The 15563-nt window shown below is 45.2% G+C and overlaps 1 protein-coding gene across 3 annotated transcripts in view; it reads right to left on the reverse strand.

Annotated features, from left to right (window-relative positions):
- LOC137433816 (protein PALS2) overlaps window positions 1–15563 on the reverse strand; it is a 144988-nt gene that overhangs the window by 81354 nt on the left and 48071 nt on the right. The window contains exon 1 of one of the 3 annotated variants that reach the window (XM_068126195.2): window positions 15118–15155. The exons of the other annotated variants lie outside the window; for them this stretch is intronic. The gene's annotated coding sequence lies outside the window, so the exon portion shown is untranslated. Of the gene's footprint in view, window positions 1–15117; window positions 15156–15563 lie in introns of those variants that run through there. 3 annotated transcript variants of the gene reach the window in all.

Genomic DNA, 15563 nt, shown 5'->3' on the forward strand with positions numbered 1-15563 from the left:
ACTTTGACAAATGAGAGGCCATCATGTGGATGCCAATTCCCCCATCCGAGTACTCACAGCACCTGCAGGTAGTGATGGCGGTACAAATTATATTTGGTGGTAATGCAGAGTGACGTAAGCCCTTCTGTCAAAAAGCTCAGGACATGGTGGAGTTTACGTAGTCCATAAACCAGGAATAGTAGGGTTTACATACCCAATATAATCGGGCACAGCAGAGTTTACGTAGCCCATAAACCAGGAATAGTAGGGTTTACATACCCCATATATCGGGCACAGCAGAGTTTACGTAGCCCATAAACCAGGAATAGTAGGGTTTACATACCCCATATATTGGGCACAGCAGAGCTTACGTAGCCCATAAACCAGGAATAGTAGGGTTTACATACCCCATATATTGGGCACAGCAGAGTTTACGTAGCCCATAAATCAGGAATCGTAGGGTTTACATACCCCATATAACGGGCACCGCAGAGTTTACGTAGCCCATAAATCAGGAATCGTAGGGTTTACATACCCCATATATAGGGCACAGCAGAGTTTACGTAGCCCATAAACCAGGAATCGTAGGGTTTATATACCCCATATATCGGGCACAGCAGAGTTTACGTAGCCCATAAACCAGGAATAGTAGGGTTTTACATACCAGTACCCCATATACCGGGCACAGCAGAGTTTACGTACCCCATAAACCAGGTACAGTGGGGTTCAGGTAACAAGATACAATTGACTTTACCAACCACACAAAGCAGCACAGAGGATGTTTAATATTCCTATAAATTTGGTGCAGTGGATTTATAAATCTGAATCTACTCCAATGAAGATTCTTATCAGAAATTTCCTAAAGCAGAACATATATGTCTAATTATTCAGACTAGTGGGGTCACCTGTGGGAATCCGACGGGCATGGAGGTTTATTGTTGCGATCGGTGCAGCCGTTTTTGCGGTACCCGGGACAATAACGTTCGGCGGGAGTCCAAAACTGAGAATGCTGGAGACCAAAGCTGAAATTGGAAAAACAATATAGCCTATTTTACTCCAGGGGGTCCCAGGATTACCCACCCAAAATATCGTTGCGATCGGTTCAACCGTTTTTGCGGTACATGGGAACGGACGGACGGACAGACAGACGGACAGACATTTGGTGAATTATAGCAAGATGTTTGTATGTACACACACACATTGCATCAAGAAAGAGTTGCTTTGTTTAGCCAAGTAATCTGAGCAAATCCAATTCTAAAAATGCTCGTTATGAACCACAGCCGGAAGCTGTTCCAGCCATTGCATGTTGCAAGGAACAAGATCGCAAAAAGTTGGGGTCCAAATCTGCATCTAATTCTGCATGATGCAGTGCCCCCCCCCCCACACCCCCCCTGTAGGTTATGGCTGGAATTTGTAATTTGCTCAGGATGACTCCAATATTATTCGCGAAAGGCTGTGTTGATTTTCAACGTCAACCAACAACCTATGCTGACAGGTGCGTCCCAAAGGTAATGCCCCCTGTGATGGAATGTGCCCACATGGATGCCTCACCCTGCGTATGAAACACCAGGGAGGGATGCATCATTTCAAACCCAAGCTAGACAGCTCAAAGTTAAGTGTGTATACCTGTGAGATATACAAAACTCGTGCCAAGATACCATTTTGTCGTGTAGTAGCGACATGACCGAGACGTTGGCAATGTTACAAATGTCCAAGTGGAATCACTGAGTCAACAAACTCAGGACAGGCAAAAACCAACTTTCATTTCCACAGATAATTTGGTTTCAAAAGTACACCTGATGCTTACTTTTGGACTTGACTGCTCCAAAGAGCCAAGTGGCCTGGTGTATAGCCCAGGAAAGAAAAAAGAAAGAAATATCGAACGCCACTCGGTAGAGCGCATACATCCTCCAGGCTGAACAGTGTACGTTTTGTATCCCACATATACGCCGGTTTGAGTACCAGTACACTGGTAATTCCCTGTTTGTCGTTAAAGGCGGCAAAAAGGGTTGGCGTCAGGAAGGGCATCCGGCCGTAAAACATTGCTTCAAATAGGGGACCGAAAAACAACAACAACCACGGTTCCCGAAAAAGGCCAACCCCCGCTTTGCGGGGAAAAATGGCCTCTAAAGGTGGTTATTTTTTTTTTTTACATATACGCCGGATCCGGATCTCCACCAAATTATAAATCGATTCGTCCTTATCATACACCCAACCTGTCTACCAAGTTTTATAATAATAATCTGTCATTAACTTTTTGAGATATCGGGCTACATATCGTTTTTGGCCATTTCTCTCAGTGGAGAAAAATCACTTTTTAAAAAGTTCTAGTATCCGGATCCGGATCTTCATCAAACTCTAAACAATTCGTCCTCGTCACACACGGAACCTGTCCACAACTTGTTGAGATATCCTGCTCATAGACAGACAGACATAGGTGACAATATAATCTCCGGCCACCTTCAGTGACGGAGGTAATATATCAAACTACTTACTTACTTGGCCTCTTCGTCCCAATGGGACATAAAATACATCAAATGCCAAATGTTAATACATATTACAGATACCCCTGTAGTCCTAAAATTACATATAATTTGAGAGTTCATGGAACACCTTACTCCACGCAGTCTTGAGGACAAAGGACAAAGGAGGACAAAGTCTTGAGGATCTCTTAAACTCTGGATTTGTGTTTCCAAGCACGATCTATGTTCGTTTTGTTCATGAACATTGCATAGCAGGCATGATGGTAACCAAAGCCGATGGATCAAACGGAACAGTCCAGAGCTGACGACGCTCTGCTGAGATGCCTTTTGTCGTCATCGAGGTTTATCCATGCATTTGCGCAATTATAAATCGTATGCCTACTCCTCTCAGAGAAATTGAGGATTGAAACAATCTGAGAAAAAGATGCACCAATCAGAGTGCTAGGCACCACTACATTTGTCAGAATGCAGAATCTCAAACAGTTAAGCTGCCCTCAGGGAATGATGGCGTTAATGCAGATTCTCATTGTTACTCTGCCCTCATGGCATGAATAATTTTGGACACTATTGTGAAATGGAAGGTTTGTGAAAGTGCCAAATCGACGATTTGTGATCTACAGTATTCAAGTACAGTCACGTGAAAAAGTAAGTAAAGTAAACCCCAAGTAAAGTTTTGACTTTTTCAACATATTTCAACATACAGCTATTTGATCTTCATTTCAACAATATTGATAGATAAAGGTGATATAATATAACAAATATCATGAAACATTTACATTTTGTAGTCCAGTTTTAGGACCGGTAGAGAAGATAACCGAGAAGGAAGTTGAGGAAGCGATAAAAGCAATGAAGAGTAGAAAAGCGGGAGGGCCGACGGGAGTTGTGGGAGATATGTTGAAGGCAGCGGGAAATTGAGGTGTGAAGAGAATGACAGAGATCTGTAATCTGGTGGTGAAAGAAGGCCGCATTCCAGTGGATTGGGAACTGAGTACCCTCGTCCCTCTATACAAGGGGAAAGGTGACCCTCTGGACTCTGGAGTGTAGCTCGTACCGAGCGATAAAGTTATTGGAGCATGGAATGAAGGTATTGGAAAGGGTGTTGGAGAGGAGGATAAGGAAGAAGGTGAAGATCGTCGAAATGCAGTTTGGATTTATGCCAGGAAGAGGAACGACAGACACGCTTTTTATTGTGAGGCAGTTGCAGGAGAAGTATATGGAGAAGAGGAAGAAGTTGTTTCTTGGGTTTGTTGATCTGGAGAAAGCATTCAATAGGATTCCACGTGAAGTAGTGACATGAGCATTGAGGAAGTTTGGAGTGGAGGAATGGTTGATCAGAGTAGTGATGGCAATGTACAAAAGAGCGCGCACAGCTGTAAGGATGAAGGACGGGAACAGTGGTGAGTTTGAGGTGAAGGTGGGAGTGCATCAGGGGTCGGTACTAAGTCCACTACTATTTGTAGCTGTGATGGAGGTGCTGCCTCAGAATGTAAAGGAGGGTTTACCGTGGGAGTTGTTGTATGCAGATGATCTGGTGTTGATTGCAGAAAGTATGGGTGGACTGAAGGAGAAGATGAACAAGTGGATGGAATGTATGGAGACAAAAGGTCTGAAGGTGAATATCGGAAAAACGAAGGTGATGGCAAGTGGTAAAGCATGTGGTGAGGTGGAAAGAGCTGGGAAGTGGCCGTGTGCTATGTGCAGGAAGGGTGTCGGAGTGAATTCCATTCAATGTACAATGTGCGCTGAGTGGGTTCATCAATAATGTAGTGGCTTGAGAGGGTCATTAACCAGTGTGGCAGCTACATTCATGTGTAAGGTGTGCACAGAGGGAGCTGCAGATGGAGGAAATGTTGAGTTGGATCTTGGAGACGGCGTGAAGCTGGAAGGTGTGAAAACATTTTGTTACCTAGGAGACATGCTGAATGGAGAAGGTGGATCAGACTCGGCAACGGTTGCTCGAGTGAGATGTGCATGGAAGAAGTTTCGGGAACTGAGTGGCGTGCTGATGAGGGGAGTGTCGTTGAAGCTGAAGGGAAAGGTGTATGCTGCATGTGTGAGAAGTGTTATGATTTATGGGAGCGAGACATGGGTAATGAACGTAGAGCAGCAACGAAGGCTGGAAAGGGTGGAAATGCGAATGGTTCGGTGGATATGTGGAGTATCGTTGAGAGAGAGGAAGACAAATGATGAATTGGGAAAGATGATGGGAATGGAGCCTGTGATTGATGCTGTGAAGAGGAACAGGTTGAGATGGTTTGGTCATGTGTTGAGGAAGGATGAAAGTGACTGGTTGAGAAGAGTGATGGAAATGAATGCAGGACGACCGAGAAAGAGGACGGGGAAGACCGAGAAAGACTTGGCTAAAGATGGTGGAAGAAGAAATGCGGGCAAGGGGGTTAACAAGGGGAGATGCAGAGAATAGGGCAAAGTGGAGAACATCGTCATGGGGCCCGCAAGGCTAACCCCCGCTCTTGCAGGGAAAATGGCCTTAAAATGCCTGTTGTATTTACATTTTGTCGTCCATTGTATAATTTAAAAAACAAATGAAAATTTCGCATGTGGAAAAGTAAGTACACCCTTACATTTATCACTACTTCAAATACCTGAAATTAGAATCAGGTGCACCAGCTCAGGTGCATTTTTCACGTGACTGTATATGATTCAATTGAAATAAAATAAAGATTTTAAAGGTTGCAGGAAGAAAAGAAAAAGAAAAAAAACATTCTTGAAGTTCACCACCATTGATGCAGCATCTCTTACACCACCTTATTTAACAAGTTATATTAGTTATTCATGCTTGTTGTTTGTGCCCTTTATGACATCCTTAATAACAGTAATTTTCCTGTTTGTAATGATTTTCATATTTTTTTTTTGGAATATGAAGTTGATGCTCGTATGAGTGCTAACAGACAGAACATATAAAAAAGGGAGCACAAGACAAGAGGGGTGAGAAACGGAAGCACAACAACAGTTGGGAATAGGGACATCCGGAGATCTGTGGAAGAGAAAGGGCTGGGACGAGGTACACGGGATAAACAAGATTGGTACTGCAGGGACTTTCAGGAAGGAAAACGGTGGATCTGAAGGAGGTGGGTTTGGGGTGGATTAACAGGGGTAGAAAAGATAATGGTTTTGGATGCGGGAAGATATAAAATGGTGGTGAAGAGCTGTTTAAAGACCTGAAGGGAGGCGTGTGAGTGAAGACAGTGTGGGAGTTTGTTCCAGAGGCAGGAAAAAAGAGGAATGAAAGAGTGATGCTGAGCAATGATTCTCGATTTTGGCAGTTTCACCAGAAAGGGGTTGCTGGCAGAACTTGAGCGTCTTGCAGAAATATGTAGCAGCGGGTGCAAGGCGGGAGAGGAGTCAGTATAAGACAGATAAAGACCACCGACCTGCCTGTGGTGAGAGAGAGAGTGAAAGACCCTCAGAATCAGCTTCATCACATGAGATGCCAATGATCCTAAAAGCCTTGGTTTCCAGTGCGAAGCCGAGCTTGGTGTAAGACAGCAGCAACAGCCCCAAGGGGAGAGCAGTACTCCAAGCTGCGGATGAAAGCTATGAATGTGGTTAAGAGCTTAGGTGTGAAAAGGAAGGACTTTACATGACAGAGGATACCCAGTTGGCAACTAGCTTTGGAGGCCAGCTTGGAAAAGTGGCTTTCCCAGGAAAGATCATGGCAATATTGAGCCCCAAACGCTTGAGTGACTGAACTTCTTTGAGAGGATTGTAGAGAAACTAGATGGGAGAGGTTTCCCAGACGGTCTTTTTGGAGAGACGTGGTGAGAGTGCGAGATTTGTCAAGATTGAAAGACATGCTCCAAGTGCTTCATTTTAATGAAAGGACTGTCTGATTAGCTTGTGAGTTTAACAAGGTCTGCAGAGAGTGAGGAGGCTGCTGCCTGCCATTCTGAGGGGTGATAGATGGTACAGCAGAGGGTGAGATCAGCAAAGAGATAAAGAGGATTTCCAGAGAGTTGGTGAGATCATTGATGAAGATTAGAAAAAGCACAAAGCCCAGAATACTGCCTTGAGGAACTCCAGCCTGGACATGAAGAGGAGATGAGAGAATTCCATTGATATGAGAGCCACGCGTTGACTACGACAGGAGAGGTAGTCCACAAGCGATGAATAGAGATCGCCATGGATACCATAAGCAGAGAGTTTTGTGAACATTGTGGGATGCCAGACTGGATCGAAACCTCGAGATATGTCAAGGGAGACGGCTATAACATCATGCTTAGCACTGAGGACCTCTATAAATTGTTGAGAAAGCAGAAGCAGCATGTCCTGGGTGGAGTGACCTGGTCTGAATCAAAATTGATGATCTAAGATGAAGACATTGGAGAAGAGGAAGAATTTCATGTCAGAAGTGATGATGGATTCCATAACCTTGCTGATGATTGGGAGCAGGCTGATTGGTCTGTAGTTGCAAGGATCTGTCTTGCACCTTTTTTGTGTAAAGCGGTAATGTTCGCTGATTTCCAAGCAAAAGGCAGATGACTGAGCAAAAGAGAGGGTGAAGAGAACAGAGAGAGGGAGTGACAGAGCAGTGGAGCAGGTTTTTAGGACACGTGGGTTGATTCCGTCAGGTTGGGTTGCAAAATCAGTCGAGGTTTGACAGAAACCTCTCCACCTTGTCGGGCGAGAAGGACACAAGAGTCCAGGAGCAGCTGGGTTTGACTGGGTAAGGTGGGTACAGATAGCGATGGACTTGGGACAGAAGATTCGAAGCAGAGACAGAGTTGAGACATTCAGCCTTTTCACGGGCAGTGTCAGCTGTGGATCCATTTGAGGGAAGGAAAAGGATGGAAGGGAAACAAACACCAGAAAGATTTAACCAGATTCCACCAGGATTTGGAGGAGGGAGACAGGTTTGAGTGTTCAGTCTTGAGATTCGAAAGGTGTTGTTTCCTGGCTCTCCTGAGGGTAGACACACACTTGTTCCGAGCCTTGTGGAAGGAACCGAGATTGCCTGAGATTCCAGTTGGATTTGCCTTCTATGAGGTGAAGGCAAGCTGTTTCAGGGCAACTGCCTCACCACAAGATTCAGTGCACCATGGACAACTGAAGGTTATGACAACTGAAGACGAGATGGGATAAATTGATTTTTTGACCACCGGAAGTGCACGCGCGGTCGCCCAGCGAGCCATTTTGACCACCGGAAGTGCACGCGCGGTCGCCCAGCGAGCCATTTTGACCACCTGGAGATCTCGCGAGATCTTGGAGACGGCGGCAGGGATTTTCGAAGCTCCACACGGTCTCCACGTTTTTCGAAGTTAAGTCTGTTCACAATTGTATTTTGTCGAAACTGTATTTATCTTTCGGTGTGTGAAGTTATTGTGTGCAACTTTGGTTGTTTCTCGGTGTTTATCTTTCATAAATTGATCGTCTGTTTGCCGTGTCGCGAGCAAGGCCTTGTACAGTGTGCACTGTACAACCTTGAGGCTTTGTTTTTCTCTCAGTGGTCCGTCGTTTGTGATCCAATAACTTTCGTTCTCTGTATTCCCAGGCTTTTCACCCATAGCCTACTTCCTTGTGTAAATCTCAACTCAAAAAAAAAAAAAAAAAAAAAAAAAAAAAAAAAAAAAAACATTTCCTTCTCTGTTCTCATTCGTTTATTCATTCTTATTCGTTCGTTCGTTCTTCGACCACGTGTTTCTCCCCCATTTCCCCAGATAGTTTTCACTCATTAACCTTCAATGTTTACACTTTCCCCTCAAGTTATGTATTCCGTCATATTTTATAACACCTTTTTCTTCTTCTTCTTTAAAAGGCTGCTTTCGACTTGCTCACCAAATCAATTCATCCCAAAAAAAATATCCATCTCCTATAGTGCCTTTGTTCTACATTCCCTAAACTCTCCTGCACTCCATCCTCCATCCAGCGTCCTTAAACGTATTTTTAACTCGAAGGTCACAAGAAACTCATTTTGCAATAAATGTTCGTTTCCCATAAATCGTACACTTTCAAAAATCCAATCTCACCCCTCCCCTCCAAATCTTCCCCATAACCCCTCCCCTCCAAATCTTACCCATCACCCCTCCCCTCCAAATCTTCCCCATCACCCATCCCTTTCAAATCTCCCCCCTTGCCCCCTCCCTCCTAAACTACTCCCTCACCCCTCCCCGCCAAGACGCCCCCTCGCCCCTCCCCTCCTAGACTCCTGCCTCACCCCTCCCCCCCAAATCTCCCCCATATCCCATCCCTTTCAAATCCCTCCCCTTGTCCCTTCCCTCCCAAACTCCCCCCTCACCCCTCCCCTTCAAATCTCCCCACCCTCATTGCTTCTCAATTTCCCCCCGCTCACTCCCCCTCCTCAAAGCGTCCTCCCCGCTTCTTCCCCCTTCAAACTCTCACCTCCATCTCCCCCAACCTTCTGCCTCGCTCTTCCCCCTCCTCAAATAACACCTCATTGTGGCTCACCCAATCACCATCAAACCTTTTGTCCGCCCCATCCTTCCCTTTCTCCGAGCTATTCTGAAATCTCTGACACACCTTCAACAGCTCTCCCTACCTCTTCCACCTCTTCCACATCTTACCCTACCCCTCCTCCCCCCTGTTCTGTATCTGATGCTCCCCCTTCCTCTTCATTAACGGTATGGACCTCAAACATCCGGGGCCTTCGTTCAAACTTAACTGATCTCTCCATACAGGTTGCTTCTGTCAAACCAGACGTGATCTGCTTAACAGAAACTTTCCTCCTTTATGATGTCTCTGATTCCATAGTATCTCTCCCGGGCTACTCCCTCCTCCGGTATGATAGACCTGAGCCTCGTCCTGGAGGCGGGGTTGCTATCTTTATCAAAAACTCTCTTCCTCACTCGCCCTGCACTGCACTCTCTCCACCTCACCCCCAGGAATACCTCTGGCTACGGCTTCCCCTTCGCTCCCACCTCTTGTTCATATGTGTGTTGTACCGTCCACCAAACAGTGATGACTCCATCTACATCTCGCTGTCTGATGATATGGACCAACTTCTATCTACTCATCCCAACTCTCTCTTCCTCATATGTGGTGATTTCAACTGTCATCATGCCAGTTGGCTGGGTGTGGGTACCTCTCTCACCAGCCATGGCTCCTCAGCAAAGGACTTCTGCGACTCACTGGGACTGACACAATCTGTCAATTTCCCGACCCGGATCTCAGTCAACGGAACATCTTCTCTTCTGGACTTGGTTATGACTAACTTCCCTGAAAATGTCTGCTGCTCTTCTTCTGCTCCGATCGGATCATCTGATCATGTCCTTGTTAAAGTGGACATCTCTCTGACCATCCTCAGGGAGCCTGCTCAGCGTCGACGAGTCTGGCATTTCACTCAGGCCAACTGGCACGGTCTTCAAGCAGCCATCAATCATCTGGACTGGTCTCCCATCTCTACCACCTCTGACATCAACTCATCCTGGGAATTCTTCCAAAGTAAATTGCTCTCTCTCATGCACAGATTTATCCCATCTCGTCTTCAGTTGTCATACCCTTCCTCCCGTCCATGGTACACGGAATCTTGTGGTGAGGCTGTTGCCCAGAAACAACTTGCCTTCGTCTCCTGGAAAGCAAATCCAACGGAAGGAAATCTCATTTCCTTTCACAAAGCCCGAAACAAGTGTGTGTCCACCCTCAGGAGAGCCAGGAAACAATATCTCTCCGTTCTCAAGACCGAACTCTCTTATCTGTCTCCCTCTTCCAAATCCTGGTGGCGTCTGGTCAAATCCGTTTCTGGTGTTTGTTCCCCCTCCATCCCCTCCCTTACCTCAAACGGCTATACAGCTGACTCCGCACGTGAAAAAGCTGAATGCCTCAACTCTGTGTTTGCCTCTAAATCTTGTGTCCCAAACCCATCCCTCTCTGTACCCACCATACCCAGTCGTACCCTGCTGCTCCTGGACTCCGTGTCCTTTCCTCCTGACAAGGTGGAAAAGTTTCTGTCAACCCTCGACTCTGATTCTGCAACTGGACCCGACGGCATCAGCCCACGGGTCCTAAAATCCTGCTCTGCTGCTCTATCTCACCCTCTCGCTGTTCTCTTCACCCTCTCTTTTGCTCAAGGTCAACTGCCATCTGCTTGGAAATCAGCCAACATCACCGCTTTGCACAAAAAAGGTGCAAAAACAGATCCTAGCAACTACAGACCAATCAGCCTTCTCCCAATTATCAGCAAAGTCATGGAATCCATCATTGCTTCTGATATGAAATCTTTCCTCTTCTCCAATGGCTTGATCTCTGATCATCAATTTGGTTTCAGACCAGGTCACTCTACTCTGGACATGCTGCTTCTGCTGTCTCAACAATGGATGGAGGTCCTCAATGCCAAACAGGAAATTAGAGCTGTCTCCCTCGACATATCACGTGCCTTCGACACGGTCTGGCACCCCGCTCTGCTCACCAAACTCTCCTCCTTTGGTATCCATGGAAATCTCCACGCATGGCTGGCGGACTTCCTCTCTAGTCGTCGTCAACGTGTGGCCCTGAATGGGTTTCTCTCATCTCCTCTTCCTGTTCAGGCTGGAGTTCCCCAAGGCAGTGTTCTGGGCCCCGTGCTTTTTCTGGTCTTCATCAATGATCTCTCTGACTCTCTCGAAAATCCTCTCTATCTCTTTGCTGATGACTCCACTCTCTGCCGCTCCATTCCTCTTCCCTCAGATCGGCAGTCTGCTGCCTCCTCACTCTCTGAAGACCTGGACAAAATCACAGACTGGTCAAACAAGTGGAACATGTCTTTCAATCCTGACAAATCTCACACTCTTACTATGTCTCTCCGAAAAGATCGACTGGACAACCCTCCCATCTACTTTCTCAACAATCCTCTCCAAGAAGTTCTGTCGCTCAAGATTTTGGGTCTCACTATCTGCCATGATCTTTCTTGGGAAAACCACATTTCCAAGCTGGCCTCCAAAGCCAGTCGCCGACTGGGCATCCTCCGTCGTGCGAAGTCCTTCCTCGGCACACCTGAGCTCCTCACCACATACAAGGCTTTCATCCGCAGCTCAATGGAATACTGTTCTCCCCTATGGGCCGGTGCTCCTGCCTCACACCTAGCTCGGCTTCACGCTGTTGAAACCAAAGCTTTCAGAATTATTGGAATCTCCCGCGATGAAGCTATCTCTGAGGGCCTTTCACTCACTCACCGCAGGCAGGTAGGTGGTCTTTCTGTCTTCTACCGACTCCTCTCCGGCCTTGCACCCCCAGCTCTCTCTGTGCTCTGTCCCCCAAATATTCCTACAGGTCGCACAAGATCTGCCAGCAACCCTCTGATGGTTAAACTGCCGAAATCTCGGCTCTCCGCTCACCTTCACTCTTTCATTCCTCTTTTCTCCCGCCTCTGGAACAAACTCCCTCACTCCCTTCAATCCCACTCCTCCCTCCAGGTCTTTAAAACAGCTGTTCACCACCATCTCTTATCTTCCCCCATCCAAAACCTTGATCTTTTCTACCCCCGCTAATTCACCCCAGATCCACCTTGTTTGAAATTCCAACTTCTTTCCTGGAAGTCCTGGCAGTGTCCATATGTTTTATACCTCTCCCACTGCCCCCTTCCCACGCCCCCCCCCCCCCAAAGCCCTCGCCCTCTCTCAGATCTCTCGATGTCTCCATGTCTCTCGGTCCCTGCTCTCAAATGTTGTGTTTGTGTCCTTCCCCCTCTCTCCCCATCTTGTCTACCGGTCCCTATGTTATATGTTTTATGTGTCGGTTTGTCTTTCTGTGTGATTAATGTTCGCTCTTTCACGAGCCTCGATATTGTATACAAAAAAAAAAAAAAAAAAAAAAAAAAAAAAAAAAAATCTGTGCATGAGAGAGAGAGCAATTTAGTTTGGAAGAATTCCCAGGATGAGTTGATGTCAGAGACAGTAGAAATAAGGAGACCGGTCCAGAAGTTTGATGGCTGCTTGATGACCCTGGCAGTCGGCCTGAGATTCACTAAGAGTCGGCAGATGGAGTTAAAAAAAAAATATCTCGCTGCTCTCTGTGCATTCACAATCAGTCTAAAATCAGAGCCAAAGTACTCCTGAACTACAGGTTCGTTTTCTGATTCATGTTCCAATTCATGTTCAAAATGCGACATTCAATTGAAATTAAATTGATCCTCGATCATAAACTGACGTTTCTAGAGACAAGACAGACAAAGTGAACCAATTTCTTCAGCCCGATTTTTGCTTTGCAAAATAAGTTGAATTATGTATTTGGTTGAATAAGTTTTAAGTTAAATAAATAAATAAATGCAGAAAGCACAAGAGAAAGTGGGAAACGATCCACTATCATTCCATTGTGTCAGAATGATGAAACAATAGACCACGTTTAGAACAAGCACACACCTGACTTGCATTGAGCAAACCTAGTCCATGTGTAACGATACACAGAGTAATAAACAAAATATGAGTGCCAAGACCTTTCCACATGTCTTTTTCAAGATACAGTGCCCTCCATAAGTATTGGAACAGGGAAGTCAAATTTGATATTATATTTCTGCTAAATATTTAAGAATTTGAGATCAAAAGATGAATGAGGCAAGAGTACAGAAGATCAGCTATTATTTATTGGTATTTCTTTGTAAATGTTTTACCATCCTATAACAATACCACTTTTTATGTCCAGTGCCCCCATTTTAGTTAAGCATGGTATTGGAACAGATTAACTTAAAGTAAATTAAATTAGTATAATGGTTCGTATTTGGTTGAATATCCCTTGCATGTAATAACAACATAGAGTCTGACTCATCGACATCACCAAACTATTGGTATCTCCGTTTGAGATGCTTTGCCAAGCCTTTACTGTAGCCATTTTCAGATGTTGCTCGTTTTGGGGATTTCTGACTTTAGTCTGGTCTTCAGCAAGTAAAATGCATGCTCTATTGGATTTATATCGAGAGATTGACTTGGCCAGTCTAAAACCTTCCACTTTTTCCCCTGATGAACTTCTTGGTGCGTTGGCCTTGGCACACTTCCACCTTTTCGTCACTTTGGTAAAGGTTTATCTTGGTCTCATCGGTCCATAAAACTTTGTTCCAGAACTCACTGGCTCACCTCTTTATTTCTTGCCAAATTCTAATCTGGCCATTCTATTTTTGGTGTTGATGAGAGCTTTGCATACTGCGGTGTAGCCTTTGTAATTCTGCTGTCAAAGTCTTCTGCGAATGGTAGATTGTGATATTTTCACCACTGCACTCTAGAGGTTGTTGGTGATGTCACTGAGAGTTGTTTTATGGTTTTTCTTCACAGTTCTGATGATTTTTCTGTCATGAACTGCAGTTGTTTTCCTTGGCTGACCTGTCTATTGCTAAGTACACGTTTCTTTCTTTATCAAGATATTCCAAATTGTATTTGCTATGCCCATTTTGTGCCATGGTTATAATTGCATTATTCTGTTTTTTCAGCTTCCACATTGCTTGTTTTTCTTTCATAGACAGTTCTTTGGTCTTTGTGTTGGTTTATGCCTACTGATTTCCAGGGCAGACTCAAGGTAAAAGCAAAGGCTAAAACCAAGACTGGACATTCACAGCACTTTTGTGTGTGAACAATCAATGCAAGAAGAAACACCTGCCAGTCATCTGTTCCAATATTTATGCTCACCTAAAATAGACTGAATATTAAAATTCTGTTGTTGCATAGACATACCAAGAAATAAAAGCTGACCTTCTGTACTCTCGCCTCATATTCATCTTTTGATCTCAAATCCAAATTTCTTGAGCATATAGCAATAATAAGTGTTACGCCTAGGTCCCCCGTCGGTGAAGTGATGCGAGTTGACAAAGTGGAAGACGCAAGGCGGCCATCTTGGATTTTGATGTGGTGACCCAATTTTCAATAGCGTTCTTCCTTATGCGTAGATACACCCACACACCAAATTAGAAGTTAGTAGTTCGTTTATTTTTTAAGATATTGTGCTCACAAGGTTCAGACATATGTATATGGTGGCGGTCATCTTGGATTTTGACGTGGCGACCAAATTTTCAATAGTGTTCTTCCTTATGTGTAGGTACACCGACACACCAGATTAGAAGTTGGTACTTCGCTTATTTTTCAAGATATTCCGCTCAAGGTTCAGACATACATGGCGGCGGCCATCTTGGATTTTGACGTGGTGACCTAATTTTCAATAGGGTTCTTCCATATGCCTTGTTGCACCCACACACGAAATTATAATTCGGTCCTCCGCTTACGCACGCACGCACGAACGGAGGGGACAATCATAGTCCCCCTTTCGCTCGCGGTGCGAAACCACCGTTTAGAGGCCATTTTTCCCCGCAAAGCGGGGGTTGGCCTTTTTCGGGGACCATGGTTGTTGTTTTTTGGTCCCCTTTTTGAAGCAATGTTTTACGGCCGGATGCCCTTCCTGCCGCCAACCCTGTTTGTCGCCTTTTTACGACACACAGGGAATTACCAGTGAACTGGTACTCAAATTAGCCGACCTCGGAAGGATGACAGGCTGAGTCAACCCCCCTGGCGTTAATTCAGCGATCGACCAGGATTCGAACCCAGGATCCTTGGATCCTAAGCTGGCACCCTAGCCGCTAGCCCAGGTGCGACGGGGGACAACAAATTTGACTTCACCCTTTGCAGCATACGTATGGAGTGCACTGAACCTTAAAACATTTAAAAGGTTGCATGAAGGTGAGAATTTGGAAGCACAAGTACATGGTAAAAATGTTTGTTACATTTCTTACCTTAGCAGTTGCTTTCTTTTTAGCATAAAACAAAAAAAACCACCTCACAGCTTTGTTGTCTTGACAAACTGGTCTTGAAATAAAGCAGGCAGCTTTATAAAAACTGCTGCCTTGGCACAGGCAACCAGTGAAAGATTCCCACCCTGGCACTGTGCAGAATGCTCACCTTGCTGACTCCGTGGAATGCACGCTTTAATGAACAGCCATGCTTACAGGTAGGTGCAAATGCGGTGGAATGTTTGTTGGTGCTGGCGTAGCGGCGATTAGGTGGTGGAGAAGCTCCGTGTTTACAGAAATGCCAATTCACATTAGTAACGACACAACAATTAAACTAAAACTATTGAACCATCCCAAAAAATAAACTAGAGCAAAGTCGAATCTGCGCCATCACAAATCCCTACACTTCCCAACTAACAACAAAGTTGAAAGATGCGAAAAAAGATTAA

This window comes from Myxine glutinosa, chromosome 10, assembly GCF_964187855.1.
Source record: "Myxine glutinosa chromosome 10, kmMyxGlut1.1, whole genome shotgun sequence".
Classification (NCBI taxonomy): Eukaryota; Metazoa; Chordata; class Myxini; order Myxiniformes; family Myxinidae; genus Myxine; species Myxine glutinosa.